At 44.0% G+C, this 20156-nt stretch overlaps 1 protein-coding gene across 1 annotated transcript in view; it reads right to left on the bottom strand.

The window, feature by feature from the left end:
- The window catches only part of prcp (prolylcarboxypeptidase (angiotensinase C)), a 47959-nt gene extending 27813 nt beyond the window's left edge, over positions 1 to 20146 (bottom strand). The window contains exons 1-2 of the mRNA XM_048532745.2: positions 19933 to 20146; positions 7776 to 7916 (exon numbers count right to left, since the gene is read on the bottom strand). The gene's annotated coding sequence lies outside the window, so the exon portion shown is untranslated. The remainder of the gene's footprint in view (positions 1 to 7775; positions 7917 to 19932) is intronic.
- Between the last annotated feature and the right edge of the window lie 10 nt (positions 20147 to 20156).

The raw sequence follows: 20156 nt of genomic DNA, 5'->3' as shown, positions 1-20156 counted from the left end.
CAGACAGGCGTTTCTGCTCTTCATGTGAATTTAGTTCATATGGTCAAGAGGCAGATGCAGATGCTGAATGAGAATGTGTCTCCAAGTCCTAACCACAGCATGCCAACAGAAACCATCGAATTAAACGTCCAACTGCCTTTCTTTGCGTGTACAGCATAGACAGAAAAATCAAGAAAGCTGAAGAGAATGCTAACATTAAAATGCTTAGATCCACCTGATGAGCCACCAAAATGAAGAATAACCCACAAGCAGCAGTGTCATCATTGCAAAAAATCAAAGGGACTGAGAGAAGTTACATTCCATATTGTGTATGGACTTCTGATCTTCAGAATTTTATTTACTGGTCTACATTCCTTCTCCACCCACAGTATATGTATTGATATATTTGTCTTTTATCCATCTTAAGTGTGATTGAGTAAGTGCATATTTTGGGGTTTTGAAGGATTATATTTAAATTGCATAGCAGGAGATTAGAAATCTTTTCTTTTCACTGCTCTTGTTATAATTAGGTGTTACAGTAAATAGTTATTTTCTGTTACTGACAAAACCTAGAGTGAAGTGCTTTCATCCTGAGTAGCAGTCAGTCAGTCAGTCAAGCAAAGTGGTGGTCTTGTTGGAATTTTATGTATTTTAATTATAGCTTGAAGGACAGTGGTGCATGATTGCCAGTGCAATCTTCCAATTAAGTCATGATACTTGTTGAAGCAAATGTAACTATTTCCATGGCTGGATATCTGCTGTAGTCATCAATAACAACTCAATTTTTCACTAGTGAAAAATCAACACGAATTTCAATTCACAGTCCTGGAAGTAGCTAAGCCATTTTCAAGAGGATTGAGAAGATGTGACATTGTGGTTGCTTCTTGACATGGTAAACACAGACGGATTGTCTGTTCAAATATGCGGTCAATTCCTGGGAACCATATGTTTCTTCCACGTTGTTTAGTAGTCACAAATCCCTGATAACCTACAAATGATACAAATCCCTAATGATTGTGGAATGACAATGCTATAATGGGTTATAATGGTGACCTCCTTCCAACATTGTGCAGATCACTCAGTGTGTGTGCAATTTTGTTTGTAAGCACTCTTCTGACCACATCATTCCACTTTCATGATTCCATAGATATCATGCCCAATGCTTCCTCTTGTTTTATTGCTATTTTGATGTCAGCTAGTTTTAGCAGCTTTGTCACCACAGTTATATCTAAATTGTTAAGGTGTAATTTGCCAACATTTTCCTCATCAGTAGTATTATTGCTGGCAATGGATGCTGTGAGAGACAGTATACTGGTTGAGCTTGCCTGGTTGATACTCAACAAGCAATGTGCATGTTTGCATCTTCGATATCCAATGCCGTACTCACGTTTTCATGGGAATCATTGAACAAACTTACTAGGGGGGTCTATGATTGGATTTCACTTCAAACTCATCTCTACACAACTAGAAATGAAAATTAAGAACACTCTATGCAAGAGAGCACATCTTTGTAAACAATATTGGTTTACAGATATTAGAAAACAGCTTAACATTGCAACAATTGATGGGTTCCCTAATTTGTCTTTTTGGTGTAAAACTATTTAGCCAAAAAAGTCTTGTATTCAAGAGCAGCTAGGTGGTGTTCTCAGTCAAAATAAGCATTTGTACAACTTCATGACAACTGTTGTTGATCTGCTATACAGCTCATTTGCGTGGTATGGTCCACTTCCACTTGGTGGTCTCATTTGTTACATTGCAGTGAGATCAGGACCGAAGATTCCAAGAAAGCTCCAAACTTCTTGCAAATTTGTTGCGTCTACACCACTTGTAATGATTTCAACTTTCCATGGATCAAATGGTGCCCCACCATTGTCGAACATATTACTGAAGAATGTGATTCTAATCTCATTGAAAAAGCACTTGTCTTTTCTCAAGGTGAAAGCATGTTCCTTAAGATGCTGTAAGCATGTAAATAGGCTTGGTTTGAGTTCCTTTTCCATTTAACTACAGATCGCATGTCACAACTAATGTTTAGTACGCCTTCAAGTTCTCCTAGCACAGACTGAATCACATGCTGAAATATCTCCACTGTGTAAAGTTAAGCTCCTTGTATTGCAAACCTCCAACATGGGTGCACATTACTGTGAAATATCTTAATTCTTCTGCAAACTCAATTTGATGGTATCCTGAACTGAGATCAAATTTAGCAAGGTGTTTAACATCACGCACTCTCTCTATATCATCATCTGTCAGTGTCAAGTGCCGTTCACAATGTATGAGGTGGTCTGTTGACTGCATATCAATGTGGATTCTCCTGGCTCTTGCTTGCAGTTCTATCTTCTGAAAGGAATAATGATCTTGCTGCTCAGTAACTCTGATAGCATTCTTTTTTTCCACGAATGCTATTCAGTTTACTTGCCGGGAGTAACAATTTTGAATTATTTGTGCTTGATTTCCATACGAACTGGTCAATCCTCACAGTTACACATGGTTGCTTAGTACCTCAAGTATTTTTACTAAGGTGTAAATGGGATAAAAACATTCTTCTAATTCTTTACTGCCAAAGTGGAAAATTATTTTTTTATTCACTCCCGGGACATGGACATTACTGGCTGGCCACCACGTTTTGCTTGTCCATGCTGCCCTTGAGAAGATGATGGTGAACTTCCTTTCTTGAACCCACTCAATCCATGTGCTGTAGGTAGACCCACAGTGCTGTTAGACAGACGATTTCAGAATGCTGACTCAGCAACAGTAGAGGAACAGCAGCAGGTGGGCCTTCCTGGTTCAGAAGTAGGGTTACTATCCACAAGCATTCAATTCCTCCAGCACTGATGCTCAGTAGCAGTAGCCCCTTCAAAACTTCACGACAACTTTTGCCAACGTGGAATTACAGATGACGGTTCTAAATTGACTGAAAGAAAGGGCACGGACCGTACCATTTTCATCAACAATAATGAATAATATTGTCTATAAAATTTTCCTGCTTGCCTGATCCAAATCTGTAAGCCTTTAAAATAGACTGAGCGCTTCTTAAAATTTACATCTTAAAGTGCTATATTTTCTGCAGACAGTAAGTAAAATCATCAAAAAGATTCATACCATCTTATTTTGCATGTCTTTGTCATTGATGCACAGTTCTTGGGACTACAATCAAGCAGAATTAAAAGTCTATAGGTAACATGGCTTCTTTTGTTAAAACAGCTTCTTCAGACTCTGCTTCAGCTTGCGACTCCCTCTGTTCATACAATTCTGTACAGTAGCTTTGAGTGAGTGAGGAAACTAAACACTACACTTTTTAATAGCAGTATACATTACAGAGTGCAATACTATGTTCAGTTTCTCCTCCTTATAAAGGAGCTGAAAAGCCAAGCCATAGGAAAAATATGGTTTCTGGTGACTATAATATTATTTCCAAGCTTTGGAAAAGAACATGAAATGTAACAAAAATATAGAAAATAGGAAATAACATTACGGAAGGAAATTGGAAACACTTTAAAGACCTCTTTCTAATCTGTTAAAGCAATCAAGCAATTAATGAAATAAAAATTGAAGCATAATACCAACAAGAATAACCAAGTAAGTTATGGAATGCACTGAGGATGGAAATTACATATAAAATGTGAAAAAATTGAAGATAGGATGTCTATAAAGCCAAAAGAGAAATTACAAGAAATGATGGAAAAACAAAAGCAAAATATAACAGTTTAATGGTGATGCCTTTTTCAAATATGGTAGATGTGAATAAAGTGTGGAGAAACCTTGGATTATTAGAAAAAAGGGAGGTGCTGTTTAAGTACAAGCACATTGCTAAATATTAAACCATTGCTTTCAACAATATTCTCAATTGAAACAGGGTAAACATATTCAAAGTAAGAAAACAGGCTGAGGGCAAGTGAACACTAGAAGCCTTTAAATTTGTAAAAGACAAGATGCTGGATAGGTTGCAAGGAGGCAAAACCTTCGGTTTGACAAATTCAATCCCAGGGTTCTAACAGATTTAACACTGGACATTTTAAATTCTCTTAGCAATATTTTCCAGATCTCACTAAACAGAAGAACATAGGGCTTAGAGCAGGAGTAGACTGTTTGGCCTTTCAACCAGGGGTCAGGACAAAATTGAGATAAGAAAATAGGAAATCACCTCTATTTTAAATACAGGCTAAAGACAAACAATAAGCTACAGATCTATAACCATTACTTTGTGGGAAAATGGTTCAACTATCATAATGCAAACACATACAAGTCATCACACTGAGCAACTGGAGTTAATAAGAATAGGCTTTCAGAATGGTAGATCTTTCTTAATTTATTGTATTTATTTGATGTAATGGACCTAACAAGAAATAATGAAATAGTGAATATAGTTTTACAGGATTCTAGAAAGCTATCTGACACTATCCTACATAATAGGCTACTGCATTATCCTGATTCCTGCAGTAGATCACACTATACGGTGTTAAATCTAGAATTGGCTGTTTTGTAGAAACTTCCTTCACCGTAAAGGCATCACCATTACTTTTACAAGTCAAATAGGTTTTATAGGATACAGTGTGACACAATAGGTTAACAACTGGACATGGAGGACGATCATTTTAGAATCATTAATACAGTTGGCCAAACAGGCCATAATTTAAAAGACTAAATATACATTTAGAAGACTAACTATATAGTATAAAGTTAAATATGTATTGTGAGAACTTACTCTAGCATGGTTTAAATTTGGTAATTAGAATTCTGAAAAAGAAAGCAGCACTAGGTGATCATGCAGAGTTTACGGTAGTTTAAGAGGAGAGTTATTAAAACATGTGTAAAGATTATGACTTAATTTGGAGACACTATGTTTGGGTTAAATTATTGATATCCTGAGAAGGATGCATGGCAATAATCAGACAGAGTTACTTTACCTTCTGATATTAAAGAGAGGAAGACAATTTACATTCCAACTAGAATGAAATCCAGTGGAAACTGTAAATTTGAGACACCAAGTAACTTCTTTATTTGCAAGTGTTTTAGTTTTTTTAAATTGTCATTGAAAGCTAGATAACCCAAATATCCTAGAATTTGATGTACTTCCTACAGTATAGTGAAGAGTGGCAGAGGCAGGTTCAATTTAGGTATGTAGAAGGACATTAAATTGTTTCTATTCAAGACATTAGGTGCAAGGGTATGGTGAAAAGGCAGGAGAACGGCACCAAGTCATAATGCACATTGAAAAAGCCAATGCAGGATGGATGGGCTGAATGGCCTTGATTTATCCTGTAATACTTCTGTGATTCTCTGGTTAGAGGCATTAGGTGGATAGAATGGTTATCACTGTTCACTGCTGGTGACTGCCTGGTTTTTGGAACTTTTCACATTAATTTATGGTTAATTGTGGTTTTGTGGTGCTTTGGAACCATTACGTGAAAAGTTCGAAAAACCAGGCAATCACCAGCAGTGAGCAGTGATAAACATTTCATCCACCTAATCCACTCACACAGTTCTCACCCCCCAGCTTCCAGTCCCTACCAGGCAGCCCATTCACAATCTTTTTATCCACGAAATCTTGAAGCCTCATGATTTCAGAAGAATTCTGTGAAAAATCAGGTGAGCAGTTTAAAAAAGATGACTCCACTTATATTTCAAATTATTACTTTGCTAATAAATAAAACGACAATCTTAGCTGTCGAAGGCTTCGAAGTTAAGCTGAAATAGTTCTGGTCATTTTTATTGAAATTTTGTTTTAGCAATTCAGTTCATACCTCTGACACTTAAATTTCTGAGATTTCTAGGTAATCTTGAACAATTGCAATTTAGAAATACCGGCAGTATGTTACTGCTGTTGCAGGAATAGTTTGAATACAGGGGCCAGGAGAAGTATTTATAGCTTTAGAGACAAACAATCTTTTTACAGCTCAGTCTTAATACGGCACAGTCCTGCATGTGTGCCATCATGCAGTTACAAGCTTTCTGGTCACTGAGAAATTAGCAAAAAAAGTGAAAAACTGATAAAACAGAGCAAAAGCAACTATGAAACTGCAAAGCAGAGTAATCATAAAACCAGATGAAAACACAGCAAGAAAGATCATAATCTAGAGCAGGAAATAAAAGCACAGGAGGATGTGGAAGAGAACAATTGCAGGAAACCTATAAAAACACAAAGCATGAAAAGAGAAATCTCAACTAGAGTCACATAGACATAGTGCATGGAAGAAGGCGATTCAGCCCAACTCATCCGTGCCAACCAGGTTTCCTAGACTGAACCAGTCCCACTTGCCTGCATTTGGCCCATATCCCTCTAAACCTTTCCTATTCCTGTCCTTATGTCTTCTAAATGTTTTCATTGTACCTGCCTCTACTACTTTCTCTGGCAGCTCATTCCACATATGCACCTCCCTCTGTGTGAAAGAAGTGGTCCCTCAGGTCCCTTTTAAATCTTTCCCAACTCTCACCTTAAACTTACGCCCTCCAGTTTTGGACTCTCCTACCCTGGGGAAAAGACCCTGGCTATTCACATTATCTCTGCCCCCCCATGATTTTATAAACATCTGTAAAGGTCACCCTCAACCTCCTTCATTCCATGGAAAACAGTCCCATCGTATCCAGCATCTCCCTATAACTCAAGCCTTCCAGCCTCGTAAATCTTTTTTGCACCCTTTCCAGTTTATTAACATCCATCCTATAGCAGGACAACCATTAAACCGAGGCCCCTTCTGCCCGGCTGGTTAGTGATGCATTGGATAGATTAGCTCAATCTGGCTGCTTTGCAATGCAGAGCTAATACCAACAACACAGGTCCAACTCCTGCACCGGTTACTATGAAGCTCTTTACCTCTACCTTCACCTGAGGTGCGGTGACTCTCAGGTTAAGCTCACCACAAGTCACCCTTCTGCAATGAGAGAGTGGCCCCTACAAGTCTACCAATTTAAAACAAATATCCATCCCACATATTAATGAATATGCATGTAAAGTTACAAAGTTCGAAGATGATTTCTCACAGTGGATTTAGTATTTACTGCTTAAACTTGTTTCAAACATTTTCACTTTACTAAGAGAATACTTTAGCAGGGTTTGGTAGCAAATCACTAAGTACAAACTACAGACCTAAACTCAACATATATTAAAAGCTGCAGTATTGTACTTTGTCCCGTCCACATAACTAACATTCTACAACTGGTTTTCTTTTAAGCAGAGTTACAAAGTGGTAAAAATAATTTACAGTATTGTCATTCATAAAAGAAAATACTTATAAGGGGTGGGTGTCCTGGGTCTGGACCCATGAAAACCAGAACGCGAATGAATGAGAAAATTGGTACATAACGTCTTTCAAAGAACCGCTACAAGTTTTCAATTTTCATTACAAATATGCAATTAGTACACTGGGGCCTTCTGGCTCATGAAAGACTGCATAAGATTATGAACTACAAGTGTTGGAAAACTTAAATTATAACTCTAACACTGCTAACACAGCAAGACTTTAGCACTTCAATAGTTCCAATTTTACAAAAATAGTGCAAAATATAATGACTGAGATAAGAATAATTAGGTACATTTTTGAATATCTAGTAAAATTTCCTAGGACGAATGCACGTGAATTTCAGCAAAGAACAAAACTATGCTCAACTGAGGTTCCCCAATCAACCCATTCCATCCCAACCTCCTGGGTAGTACTTACCAAACTGACAAACGAAGAATGGCCGTACGGGAGAGAGAAATACGATTAGGAAAAACACATAATTGTGGTAACACAAGTCACTTATTTTAGGAGAGAAATAAAAAAAGCAAGAAAATTTACAAAGTAAATTATTCTTACCGTATTGTTACAGAACCATGTTATGTCTCCCTCATTTCCAGTATAGAAAAGAATGGGACCACCATTGTGATTCCAATGTTTGTCTGCTATCAAGTACCTCTGGTTGAATGTACCACCTTCAGCAAATCCAAAGTGATCAATCTGTGGAAAAATATAATTTTCATATTTAATGGGAATGGATTTGTTTGTCTGGCACTAATCCATTAAACAAAATGGCATCAAACATTTGTTTGCACACTTCTTCATAGTTTTCAAAACTTGGGCTGCGGTTTGTGATTTTTTTTCGTTTTTTTTTCTTTTTTTTCAGGCCTAAATGCAAGAGAAATTCACACACCATCGCAATACAACAAATTTACTAAAGAAATATCTCATACGGCTGTCATAAAATTATAAAAACCATGTATAACTTATGACTGTCTACAGCAGCACGATGAAAACTGTAAGTAAAAAGCACAAGTTTATCACATTCTGCATATTTCAAATTTTCATTACATTCTCACCAAACTACAACTCCAATAATGCATTTTCACTCCCTCTCAAGTGTAATTTTAACATAATCATCCATTTACTCACCATGAGGACAGAGTAACAGCCCCTGACATCAAGGCCACATTTGATCAAGTGTGGCATCAAGTAGCTCCAGCAAAACCGTGGGATTTAGGGTAAAAAATCTCTGCAGGTTGGAGAGAGTTGATGCCTGGCACAAAGGAGGATAGTTGTGGTTGTTCAAGGTCAGTCACTTCAGCTCCAGGACATCTTTATAGGAGTTTCTCAGGGTAGGCCCAACCATCTTCATTAACAACCTTCCTTCCATTATAAGGACAGAATTGGGGACATTTGCCAATGATTACACAATATTCAGCACCATTTGCAACTCCTCAGATTTTAAAGTAATATCCAGACTCGGGCTGAAAAATGGCAAGTAATATTTGTGCCACACAAACATCTCACAATGACCACCTTCAATATTAAACAATCTAACCTCGATGTTTAATCACATTGCCACCACATTATCAAAACGCTGGAGATTCCCACTGAACAGAAACTGAACTGGACTTGCCATATAAATAAATAGTGTCTGCAACAGTAGTTCAGAGACTAAGAAACTTGCAGCAAGTAACATATCTCCTGACTCGCCACATCCTGTCCACCATCTACAAGGCAGAAGGGAGGAATATGTTGGAATACTCCCCAAATGCCCAGCTGAACACAGTCCCAATAACACTCAAGAAGTTTGAAATGACCTAGGACAAAGCATCCTGCTTGATTGGCACCATATCCACAAACATCTACTCCCTTTACCAATGGTGCTCAGAAGCAACAGTATGTACCATGTACAAGATGCATGGCAAAAATTGACCAAAGTGCTCATTAGATAGCACCTTCCAGACCTACAACCACAACCATCTCAAAAGACAAGAGCAGCAGATACACATACAACTGACCCTCCAAGTCATTCACCTAACTGACTCAGAAATATATTGTCATTCCTCCAAAGTAGCTGGGTCAAAGTCCTGGAATTCCCTCTTTACTGATGTTGTGGGTCTACCTACAGCATATGGACTGCAACATTTCTAGCCAGCAGCTTACAGCCAACTTCTCAAGGGCAAACAGGGACAGGCAATAAATCCCAGCCAGTCAGCAACATTCACATTCCATGACCAAATTTTCAAAAATTTAAATTTTACACCACTCAACCACCCAGCAAAAATCTCACTCAATTCTTCTTTACTTTAAAATCAGGTTACTGACAACTCCTCCTTAAAAGAGGACATTAGTGAACCAATTCCCAACAATTAACAATAGACACATGGTCATCATTGAACTCTAATTTCAGATTTTTTTTATTGAATTTAAATTTCGCCATCTGCCATGACAGGATTCAAACCTGAGTCCCCACAACATCACCTGGCCTCAGAACTAACAATCCTGCAATCACAGCACTGGGCCATCATATCCTCAAGTTTGGAGTTCACCCCACCTTCAACACAGATACCTTCAGGTCTTCACAGAGATTCTCTATTAAGTAGAAATCAAAGCTGAAGTGAACACTGGAGTTTTAAAGCTCTGATGAGCTAAAGTCTATTATCAAGGATTTTATAGCAAAGTACTTAGAAAACAGTGGCAGATTTAGACACAGTCAACATGGATTTGCAAAAGAAAAATCATACTTGACAGATCTACTGCAATTCTTTGATAACATAACTGGTAGAGTTCATCATGGGGATGGTTTATTTGGGCTTTCAGAAGGCTTTTGACAAGTGTGCAATAAAAGATGAACATGTTAAAGTTCTACATTGGAAGAAGGCCAATTTTGACAGTATTAGGCAAGAACATTCAAAAGTTGATTGGAGTCAGATATTCGCAAGTAAAGGGATGGCTGGAAAATGGGAAACCTTCAAAAATGATATAACAAGAGTTCAGGGACAGTATGTTCCTGTTAGTGCAAAGGGCAGGGCTGGAAGGTACACAGAATGATGACTAGAAAAATTGAGGTTTCTCAGGAAAAAGAAGGAAGCATTTGTCAGATAAAGACAGCAGAGATCGAGTGAATCCCTAGGACAGTATAAAGGCAGTTGTGGTATACTTAAGAAGGAGATCAGGAGGGCAAAAAGGGTACATGAGATAGCTTTGGCAAATAGAATTAATAAGAATCCAAACAGATTCTACAAATACATTAAGGACAAAACAGTAACAAGGGAGAGGATATGGCCTCTTAAAGATTTGCAAGGCCATCAACATGTGGAAACGCAGGAGACGGTGAAGATACTAAATGAGTATTTTGAATCAGTGTTTACTGTGAAGAGTGACATGGAAGCTAAAGAACTTGTGGAAAATAAATGGCGACATCTTGAAAAATTTCCATATTACAGAGGAGGTGGTGCTGGACGTCTTAAAAGACTTAAAGGTAGATAAATCCCCAGGATGTGATCAGGTGTATCCTAGAACTCTGTGGAAAGCTAGGGACATGATTGCTGGGCGCACTGTTGAGATATTTATATCATTGATAGCCACGGGCAAAGTGCCAGAGGACTGGAGGCTGGCTAACGTGGTGCCACTATTTAAGAAAGGCGGTATGAAAAAGCCAGAGATCTATGGACTGGTGAGACTGACATCAGTAGTAGGCAAGTTGTTGGAGAGGATCCCCGGGCACAGGATTTACATGTATTTGGAAAGGAAAGGACTGATGAGGCATAGTCAACATGACTTTGTGCATGGGAAGTCATGTCCCACTAACTTGATTGACATTTTTGAAGAAGTAGTAAAGAGGACTGATGAAGGCAGAGAAATGGACACGATCTATATGGACTTCAGTAAGGCGTACAACAAGGTTCTACATGGTAGACTGGTTAACAAGGTTAGACACATAGAATACAGGGAGACCTAGCCATTTGGATACAGAACCAGATTTAAGGTAGGAGGCAGAGGGTGGTAGTGGAGAGAGAGATAATGGGAACTGCAGATGCTGGAGAATCCAAGATAATAAAATGTGAGGCTGGATGAACACAGCAGGCCAAGCAGCATCTCAGGAGCACAAAAGCTGACGTTTCGGGCCTAGACCCTTCATCAGAGAGGGGGATGGGGTGAGGGTTCTGGAATAAACAGGGAGAGAGGGGGAGGCAGACCGAAGATGGAGAGAAAAGAAGATAGGTGGAGAGAGTATAGGTGGGGAGGTAGGGAGGGGATAGGTCAATCCAGGGAAGACGGACAGGTCAAGGAGGTGGGATGAGGTTAGTAGGTAGATGGGGGTGCGGCTTGGGGTGGGAGGAAGGAATGGGTGAGAGGAAGAACAGGTTAGGGAGGCAGAGACAGGTTGGACTGGTTTTGGGATGCAGTGGATGGAGGGGAAGAACTGGGCTGGTTGTGTGGTGCAGTGGGGGGAGGGGACGAACTGGGCTGGTTTTGGGATCTGGTGGGGGAAGGGGAGATTTTGAAACTGGTGAAGTCCACATTGATACCATTAGGCTGCAGGGTTCCCAGGCGGAATATCAGTTGCTGTTCCTGCAACCTTCGGGTGGCATCACTGTGGCACTGCAGGAGGCCCATGATGGACATGTCATCTAAAGAATGGGAGGGGGAGTGGAAATGGTTTGCGACTGGGAGGTGCAGTTGTTTGTTGCGAACTGAGCGGAGGTGTTCTGCAAAGCGGTCCCCAAGCCTCCGCTTGGTTTCCCTAATGTAGAGGAAGCCACACCGGGTACAGTGGATGCAGTATACCACATTGGCAGATGTGCAGGTGAACCTCTGCTTAATGTGGAATGTCATCTTGGGGCCTGGGATAGGGGTGAGGGAGGTGGTGTGGGGGCAAGTGTAGCATTTCCTTCGGTTGCAGGGGGAGGTGCCGGATGTGGTGGGGTTGGAGGGCAGTGTGGAGCGATCAAGGGAGTCACGGAGAGAGTGGTCTCTCCAGAAAGCAGACAGGGGTGGGGATGGAAAAATGTCTTGGGTGGTGGGGTCGGATTGTAGATGGCGGAAGTGTCGGAGGATGATGCGTTGTATCCGGAGGTTGGTGGGGTAGTGTGTGAGAACAAGGGGGATCCTTTTTGGGCGGTTGTGGCGGGGGTGGGGTGTGAGTGATGTGTTGTGGGAAATACGGGAGACGCGGTCAAGGGCGTTCTCGATCACTGTGGGGGGAAAGTTGCGGTCCTTGAAGAACTTGGACATCTGGGATGTGCAGTAGTGGAATGTCTTATCGTGGGAGCAGATGCGGCGGAGGTGGAGGAATTGGGAATAGGGGATGGAATTTTTGCAGGAGGGTGGGTGGGAGGAGGTGTATTCTAGGTAGCTGTGGGAGTCGGTGGGCTTGAAATGGACATCAGTTACAAGCTGGTTGCCTGAGATGGAGACCGAGAGGTCCAGGAAGGTGAGGGATGGGCTGGAGATGGCCCAGGTGAACTGAAGGTTGGGGTGGAAGGTGTTGGTGAAGTGGATGAACTGTTCGAGCTCCTCTGGGGAGCAAGAGGCGGCGCCGATACAGTCATCAACGTACCGGAGGAAGAGGTGGGGTTTGGGGCCTGTGTAGGTGCGGAAGAGGGACTGTTCCACGTAACCTACAAAGAGGCAGGTGTAGCCGGGGCCCATGCGGGTGCCCATGGCCACCCTCTTTGTCTGTAGGAAGTGGAAGCAGTCAAAAGAGAAGTTGTTGAGGGTGAGGACGAGTTCGGTTAGGCGGATGAGGGTGTTGGTGGAGGGGGACTGGTCGGGCCTGCGGGACAGGAAGAAGCGGAGGGCCTTGAAGCCATCTGCATGCGGAATGCAGGTGTATAGGGACTGGACGTCCATGGTGAAGATGAGGTGTTGGGGGCCAGGGAATTGGAAGTCCTGGAGGAGGTGGAGGGCGTGGGTGGTGTCACGGACGTAGGTAGGGAGTTCCTGGACCAAAGAGGAGAAAATGAAGTCCAGATAGGTGGAGATGAGTTCGGTGGGGCAGGAGCAGGCTGAGACGATGGGTCGACCAGGGCAGGCAGGTTTGTGGATTTTGGGAAGGAGATAGAAACGGGCCGTGCGGGGTTGGGGAACAATGAGGTTGGAGGCTGTGGGTGGGAGGTCCCCTGAGGTGATGAGGTCATGAATGGTGTTGGAGATGATGGTTTGGTGCTCGGGTGTGGGGTCATGATTGAGGGGGCGGTAAGAGGTGGTGTCGGACAGTTGGCGTCTGGCCTCGGCGATGTAGAGGTCAGTGCGCCATACTACCACTGCGCCACCCTTGTCTGCGGGTTTGATGGTGAGGTTGGGGTTGGAGCGGAGGGAGCGGAGGGCTGCCCGTTCTGCAGGGGAGAGGTTGGAGTGGGTGAGAGGGGTGGAGAGGTTGAGGCGGTTCATGTCTCGACGGCAGTTGGAGATGAAGAGGTCGAGGGAGGGTAGGAGGCCTGGGAGTGGTGTCCAGGAGAAGGACTTGTGTTGGAAGCGGGTGAAGGGGTCAGTGGAGGGAAGGTTAGGTTCCCGGTTGAAGAAGTAGGCATGGAGGCGAAGACGGCAGAAAAACTGCTCTATGTCCAATCGTGACTGGTATTCGTTGATGTGTGGTTGTAGGGGGACGAAGGTGAGCCCCTTACTAAGGACTGACCATTCGTCCTCAGTCAGTGGGAGGTCTGGGGGGATGGTGAAGATGCGGCAGGGCTCAGTGTGGCTGTCTCCTCTGGGGTTGCTGGCTGTGGAGGTTGGGGGCGGAGCAATGAGGTCGTCGGCCGTGGGCGGGGTTCCGTCGGCGGTTGGAGTATCGGGGTGGGCGGCAGCAGCTGTGGTGAGGGTGGTGTGTGAGTTGTTGTACCTGGAAGTGGAGGTGGTGACTGCAGCAGCGGTTCCAGAAGTGGTGTGTCCGGCGGAGGCGGTTGTGACGTCATCCATAGGGTCTCCGGCCGTGTCCTCATGATCAATGGCGGCGGGTGCATGGTGGGGGAGGGGCAGGGACAAACTCGGGATTTGGGAGGTGCAGGAATCCTCTTGTGGGTGGCAGGGGCCAGTGAGTTGGTTGTACTTACGATTTTTAGTGTCCAGTAAAGCTGAGTGAAACTGGATGTTCAGTCTGTGGATCCTGCGGAGGATAAAAAACAGCAGGGGTCCTTTGCAGGTCTGGGAGAGGGAGGCTCTGAGCTGGGGCAGGCTGGATTGCAGTGCCTGCAAGTGCTGGCGCATGGCTGCGAGTGTCTGTTTCAGGACTCGCAGGGAGAAACGCTTCTGAAGGGTCTGAATGTTCTGGGTGTAGAGGTGGTCACGGTTGGGGCCAAATTGGGAAGGCTGAAATGTGGACTGTAGTCCCTTGGGGATGATCTGGTTCCGTAGGCAGGTGCTGAGGAAGGTGATGTGGCTGTGGTACCTGGTTTGCTTCAGGACATGGTCGAGCAGTTTCAAGGCCGAAGAGATCACAAGAGAGTTGCAATGGGAGAGAGATTCCCTGAGGTTGGTCCGGAGGGAGGAGGGTAATTTCTTCAGGTTAGGCATCCCTGGAAGAGGCTTCGAGGTGAGGCTAAAATAGTATCAGAGATAATGGGAACTGCAGATGCTAGAGAATCCAAGATAATAAAATGTTCAGAGATAATGGGAACTGCAGATGCTGGAGTTCAGAGATAATGGGACCCCGCATGGGCCCCAGCTATGCCTGCCTCTTTGTAGGTTACGTGAAACAGTCCCTCTTCCGCACCTACACAGGCCCCAAACCCCACCTCTTCCTCCGGTACGTTGATGACTGTATCGGCGCCGCCTCTTGCTCCCCAGAGGAGCTCGAACAGTTCATCCACTTCACCAACACCTTCCACCCCAACCTTCAGTTCACCTGGGCCATCTCCAGCCCATCCTTCACCTTCCTGGACCTCTCAGTCTCCATCTCGGGCAACTAGCTTGTAACTCATGTCCATTTCAAGCCCACCGACTCCCACAGCTACCTAGAATACACCTCCTCCCACCCACCCTCCTGCAAAAATTCCATCCCCTATTCCCAATTCCTCCACCTCCGCTGCATCTGCTCCCACGATAAGACATTCCACTCCCGCACATCCCAGATGTCCAAGTTCTTCAAGGACCGCAACTTTCCCCCCACAGTGATCGAGAACGCCCTTGACCGCATCTCCCGTATTTCCCGCAACACATCCCTCACACCCCGCCCCCGCCACAACCGCCCTAAGAGGATCCCCCTCGTTCTCACACACCACCCTACCAACCTCCGGATACAACGCATCATCCTCCGACACTTCCGCCATCTACAATCCGACCCCACCACCCAAGACATTTTTCCATCCCCACCCCTGTCTGCTTTCCGGAGAGACCACTCTCTCCGTGACTCCCTTGTTCGCTCCACACTGCCCTCCAACCCCACCACACCCAGCACCTTCCCCTGCAACCGCAGGAAATGCTACACTTGCCCCCACACCTCCTCCCTCACCCCTATCCCAGGCCCCAAGCTGACATTCCACATTAAGCAGAGGTTCACCTGCACATCTGCCAATGTGGTATACTGCATCCACTGTACCCGGTGTGGCTTCCTCTACATTGGGGAAACCAAGCGGAGGCTTGGGGACTGCTTTGCAGAACACCTCCGCTCAGTTCGCAACAAACAACTGCACCTCCCAGTCGCAAACCATTTCCACGCCCCCTCCCATTCTTTAGATGACATGTCCATCATGGGCCTCCTGCAGTGCCACAATGATGCCACCCGAAGGTTGCAGGAACAGCAACTCATTTTCCGCTTGGGAACCCTGCAGCCTAATGGTATCAATGTGGACTTCACCAGTTTCAAAATCTCCCCTTCCCCCACCGCATCCCAAACCCAGCCCAGTTCGTCCCCTCCCCCCACTGCACCACACAACCAGCCCAGTTCTTCCCCTCCATCCACTGCATCCCAAAACCAATCCAACCTGTCTCTGCCTCCCTAACCTGTTCTTCTTCTCACCCATTCCTTCCTCCCACCCCAAGCCGCACCCCCATCTACCTACTAACCTCATCCCACTTCCTTGACCTGTCCGTCTTCCCTGGACTGACCTATCCCCTCCCTACCTCCTCACCTATCTTCTTTTCTCTTCATCTTCGGTCCCCCTCCCCCTCTCTCCCTATTTATTCCAGAACCCTCACCCCATCCCCCTCTCTGATGAACGGTGGTAGTGGAGGTTTGTTTTTCAGACTGGAAGTCTGCGACTAGCTGTGTGCCACAAGGATTGGTGCTGGGTCCACTGCTGTTCATCATTTATATAATGATTTAGATGTGAACATCAGAGGTACAGCCAAGGAGCCTACCTCCGAGTACAATGGAACCTTGATCAGATGGGCCAATGGAGGTCATGGATGGGGTTTAATTTAGATGAATGTGAGGTGCTGCGTTTTGGAAAGGTAGATCAGGGCAGGACTTATACACTTAATGGTGAGGTCCGAGGGAATGTTGCTGAACAAAAAGATCTTGAGGTATTGGTTCATAGTTCCTTGAAAGTAGAGTCTAGGGTTGACAAGATAGTGAAGAAGGTGATTGGTGTGCTTGTCCTTATTGGTCAATGCACTGAGTTTAGGAGTTGGGAGTTCATGTTTCGGCTGTATGGGACATTAGTCAGGCCACTTTTGGAATACTACATTCAGTTCTGATGTCCCTGCTATGGGAAGGATGTTGTGAAACTTGAAAGGGCTCAGAAAACATTCACAAGGATGTTGCCAGCGTTGGAGGGTTTGAGTTATCAGAAGAGGCTTTCCCTGGAACAATCGGATGCCAAGGGGTGACCTTATAGACATTTATAAAATCATTAGGGTTATGGATAATAGCCGAGGTCTTTTCTCCAGGGTGGGGGAGATAGAACTAAAAGGCATATGTTTAAGGTGAGAAAGGAAAGATTTAAAAAGGGACCCAAGGGGAAACTTTTTCATGCAGAGGGTGGGTGTGTGTGTGGAATGAGATGCCAGAGGAAGTGGTGGAAGCTGGTATAATTACAACATTTGAAAGGCATCTGGATGGGTATATGAATAGGCAGGGATTAGAGGGATATGGGCCAAATGCTGGGAAATGGCACTAGATTAATTTAGGATCTCTGGTCAACATGGACAAGTTGGATTGAAGGGTCTGTATCCATGCTATGACGATGTAAACGTAAAGCTCACAGGATTGGGGATAGTGTTTCAAGATGGATAGAAAATTAGTTAGCAGACAGAAAACAGAGCCAGAATAACTGGGGCATTTCTGAATGGCAAGCAGTGGCTAAAGGGGTACTGCAGGGATTGGTACTAGGAGCCCAGATTTGTAATATATGATAATGATTTAGATGAGGGAACTAAATGTAATATTGTAAAATGTCCAGATGACACAAAGCTGGGTAGAAGGGTGAGTTGTCAGGAGAATGAGGAGATGTGCAGGCAGGTGGGACTAGTTTAGTTTGGGATTATGTTTGGCATGGACTGGTTGGACTGAAGGGCCTGTTTCCATGCTGTATGATTAAGTCTCTATGACTAGGGGGCAGATTTTTAAGGTGAGGGGAGAAAGATTTTTTTAAAAAAGAGGCAAACGTTTTACAGAGTGTGGTTCACATGTGGAATGAACGTCTTGAGGAAGTGATGGATGCGAGTACGATTACAATGTTTAATTAACATTTGGGTAGATACATGAATGGGAAAGGCTGGGAGGGATATGAGCCAGGAGCAGGCAAGTGGGACTAGTTTCGTTTGGGATCATGTTTGGCACGGAGTAGTATCAACGTCCCTGCTGTGTGACTCTATGATTCTACAACCTTAAGAAGCCAACACTTGCTGCAGATGTGGTCATTACAAAATGCTAGTGCGGCCTCACTTGGAATATTGCGTGCAGTTCTGGTCGCCCCATTACAGGATGGATGAGGAAGCATTGGAAAAGGTGCAGAGGAGATTTACCAGGATGTTGCCTGGTCTGGAGCGAAGGCCGCATGAAGAAAGGCTGAGGGACTTGGGTCTGTTGTCATTAGAAAGAAGGCAGCTAAGAGGGGATTTAATAGAGACATACAAGACGATCAGAGGATCAGATAGGGTGGACAGTGAGAGTCTTTTTCCGAGGATGATGACGTCAGCTTGTACAAGGGGGCATAGCTACAAATTGAGGGGTGATAGATTTAAGACAGATGTTAGAGGCAGGTTCTTTACTCAGAGTGGTAAGGGCGTGGAACGCCCTGCCTGCCAATGTAGTTAACTCAGCCACATTAGTGGCATTTAAACAGTCCTTGGATAAGCAGATGGATGATGATGGGATACTGTAGCGGGGTGGACTTAGATTAGTTCACAGGTCAGCACAATGCTCTATGCTCTATGTTGCAGTGTGATTTGGACAGGCAGGGTTGGCAGGCAAATGCATGGCAGATGCAGTTATCCACTTTGGTAGCAGAAATAGGAAGGCAGACTGTACTCATTGGAGTTTAGAAGAATGAGAAGGGATCTCATAGAAATCTATAAAATTCTAAAACAACTAGACAGGGTAGACACAGGAAGGATGTTCCCGATTGTGGGGTGTCCAGAGGCAGGGGTCATAAGGTAATGGGTAAACCTTTTAGGACTGAGTTGAGGAGGAATTTGAGTGATAAGTCTGTGGAACTCACCACCATTAGAAAGTGGGTGAGGCCAAAATATCGTGTATTTTAGAGGAGAGCAATACAGCTCTTGTGACTGAAGGGATCATGGGATTTGGGTGGGGGAGATGGAATTATGGAAATTGTGCTCGATGATTATTTAAATGACACAGTAGGCTCAAAGGGGTGTATGGCCTATTCCTGCTTCTTCTCTGCTTCTGTCAGCAAATATTGCAGTGGCATGATTTTTTTAAAATCGAAACCACAAATTGAAAAATGAAGGAATACTTCTTAAATCTGGAACTCATCAGATGGAGAACTTAACAGGATGAAACCACATCTTGCTACTACAAAGACTTTCAAAATCTAATGTGCTCTTGAAATTCTACGTACATTAACAAGCTTGATTTACAAAGTAGCACACTGGGGCCGTTAACATATGCTACACATACAGGCACAGGTCCTAAAGAAATAATAGGAACTGCAGGTACTGGAGCATCCGAGATAACAGGGTGTGGAACTAGATGAGCACAGTAGGGCAAGCAGCATTTTAGGAACAGGAAAGCTGACATTTCGGGCCTGGACGCCTTGTTATCACAGGTCATAAAGAACCAAGTTTGATCTATTTCGAAATCGCAAAACTGCGTCTGGCTATTTTAAAGAGGAAGGAAGAAGCAGGAACCCCTTCGGAGACAAGAGGAAGAAGCGATCATCAATTTGGTGTTCGCTGTTTCCTTATGATTACAACTTCCACAGCAAATCCCCTTAGTTCAGTTTTCACGAAGGCTGGAAATTATAACTTGATAATTGCATGTAAACTTTATAAATAGCTTGAATGAAACTTTTTTGAATGATAACTCATTTGTAGTTTGAACTGGAGGAAGGATACCACCAAAAAACAAAGAAGCAGGCACAGACTAAATCGAGTCAGCTGCTATTAATCTGAAAGGCGATAGCTGGATTGCACGAGCTTCTATCGTAATACTCAGATATGCAGCTTGTCCTGTAAAACCAGGACATTGAGAAGCTTCCAGAATGAGGAATGAAGAAGTTTGCAGTCCGGTTATTCAGGAATGTTTCCCAAAACCAGCTCGGTACAGAGATGAGCCAGCTCAGGATTGGCAATTGTCGGGCAACCGGGTTAAAACCGAACTTACCTTCTGCGGGAAATACCGGGTCTCATAATCAAATCGCACCGGGTGCCCAGAGTCCGACCGGGCGACCAAGATTCTCAGCTGAGTGCTGCAGGCCAGCGGAAGGGCCAAGGCAGCAGTCGCTATGGTGATCACGGTAAACGGCAACTTCCGATCTACGCCATCAGAAAGTCGGTTATAGAAAGCGAACTGACTGAGGAGGGAGGGGCATGACTGAGAGGCGGGGC

The sequence above is a fragment of the Stegostoma tigrinum genome, chromosome 6 (assembly GCF_030684315.1).
Source record: "Stegostoma tigrinum isolate sSteTig4 chromosome 6, sSteTig4.hap1, whole genome shotgun sequence".
NCBI classification, from domain to species: Eukaryota; Metazoa; Chordata; class Chondrichthyes; order Orectolobiformes; family Stegostomatidae; genus Stegostoma; species Stegostoma tigrinum.
The sequence above is the reverse complement of the archived record's forward strand: the minus strand, read 5'-3'. Positions and strand labels throughout refer to the sequence as shown.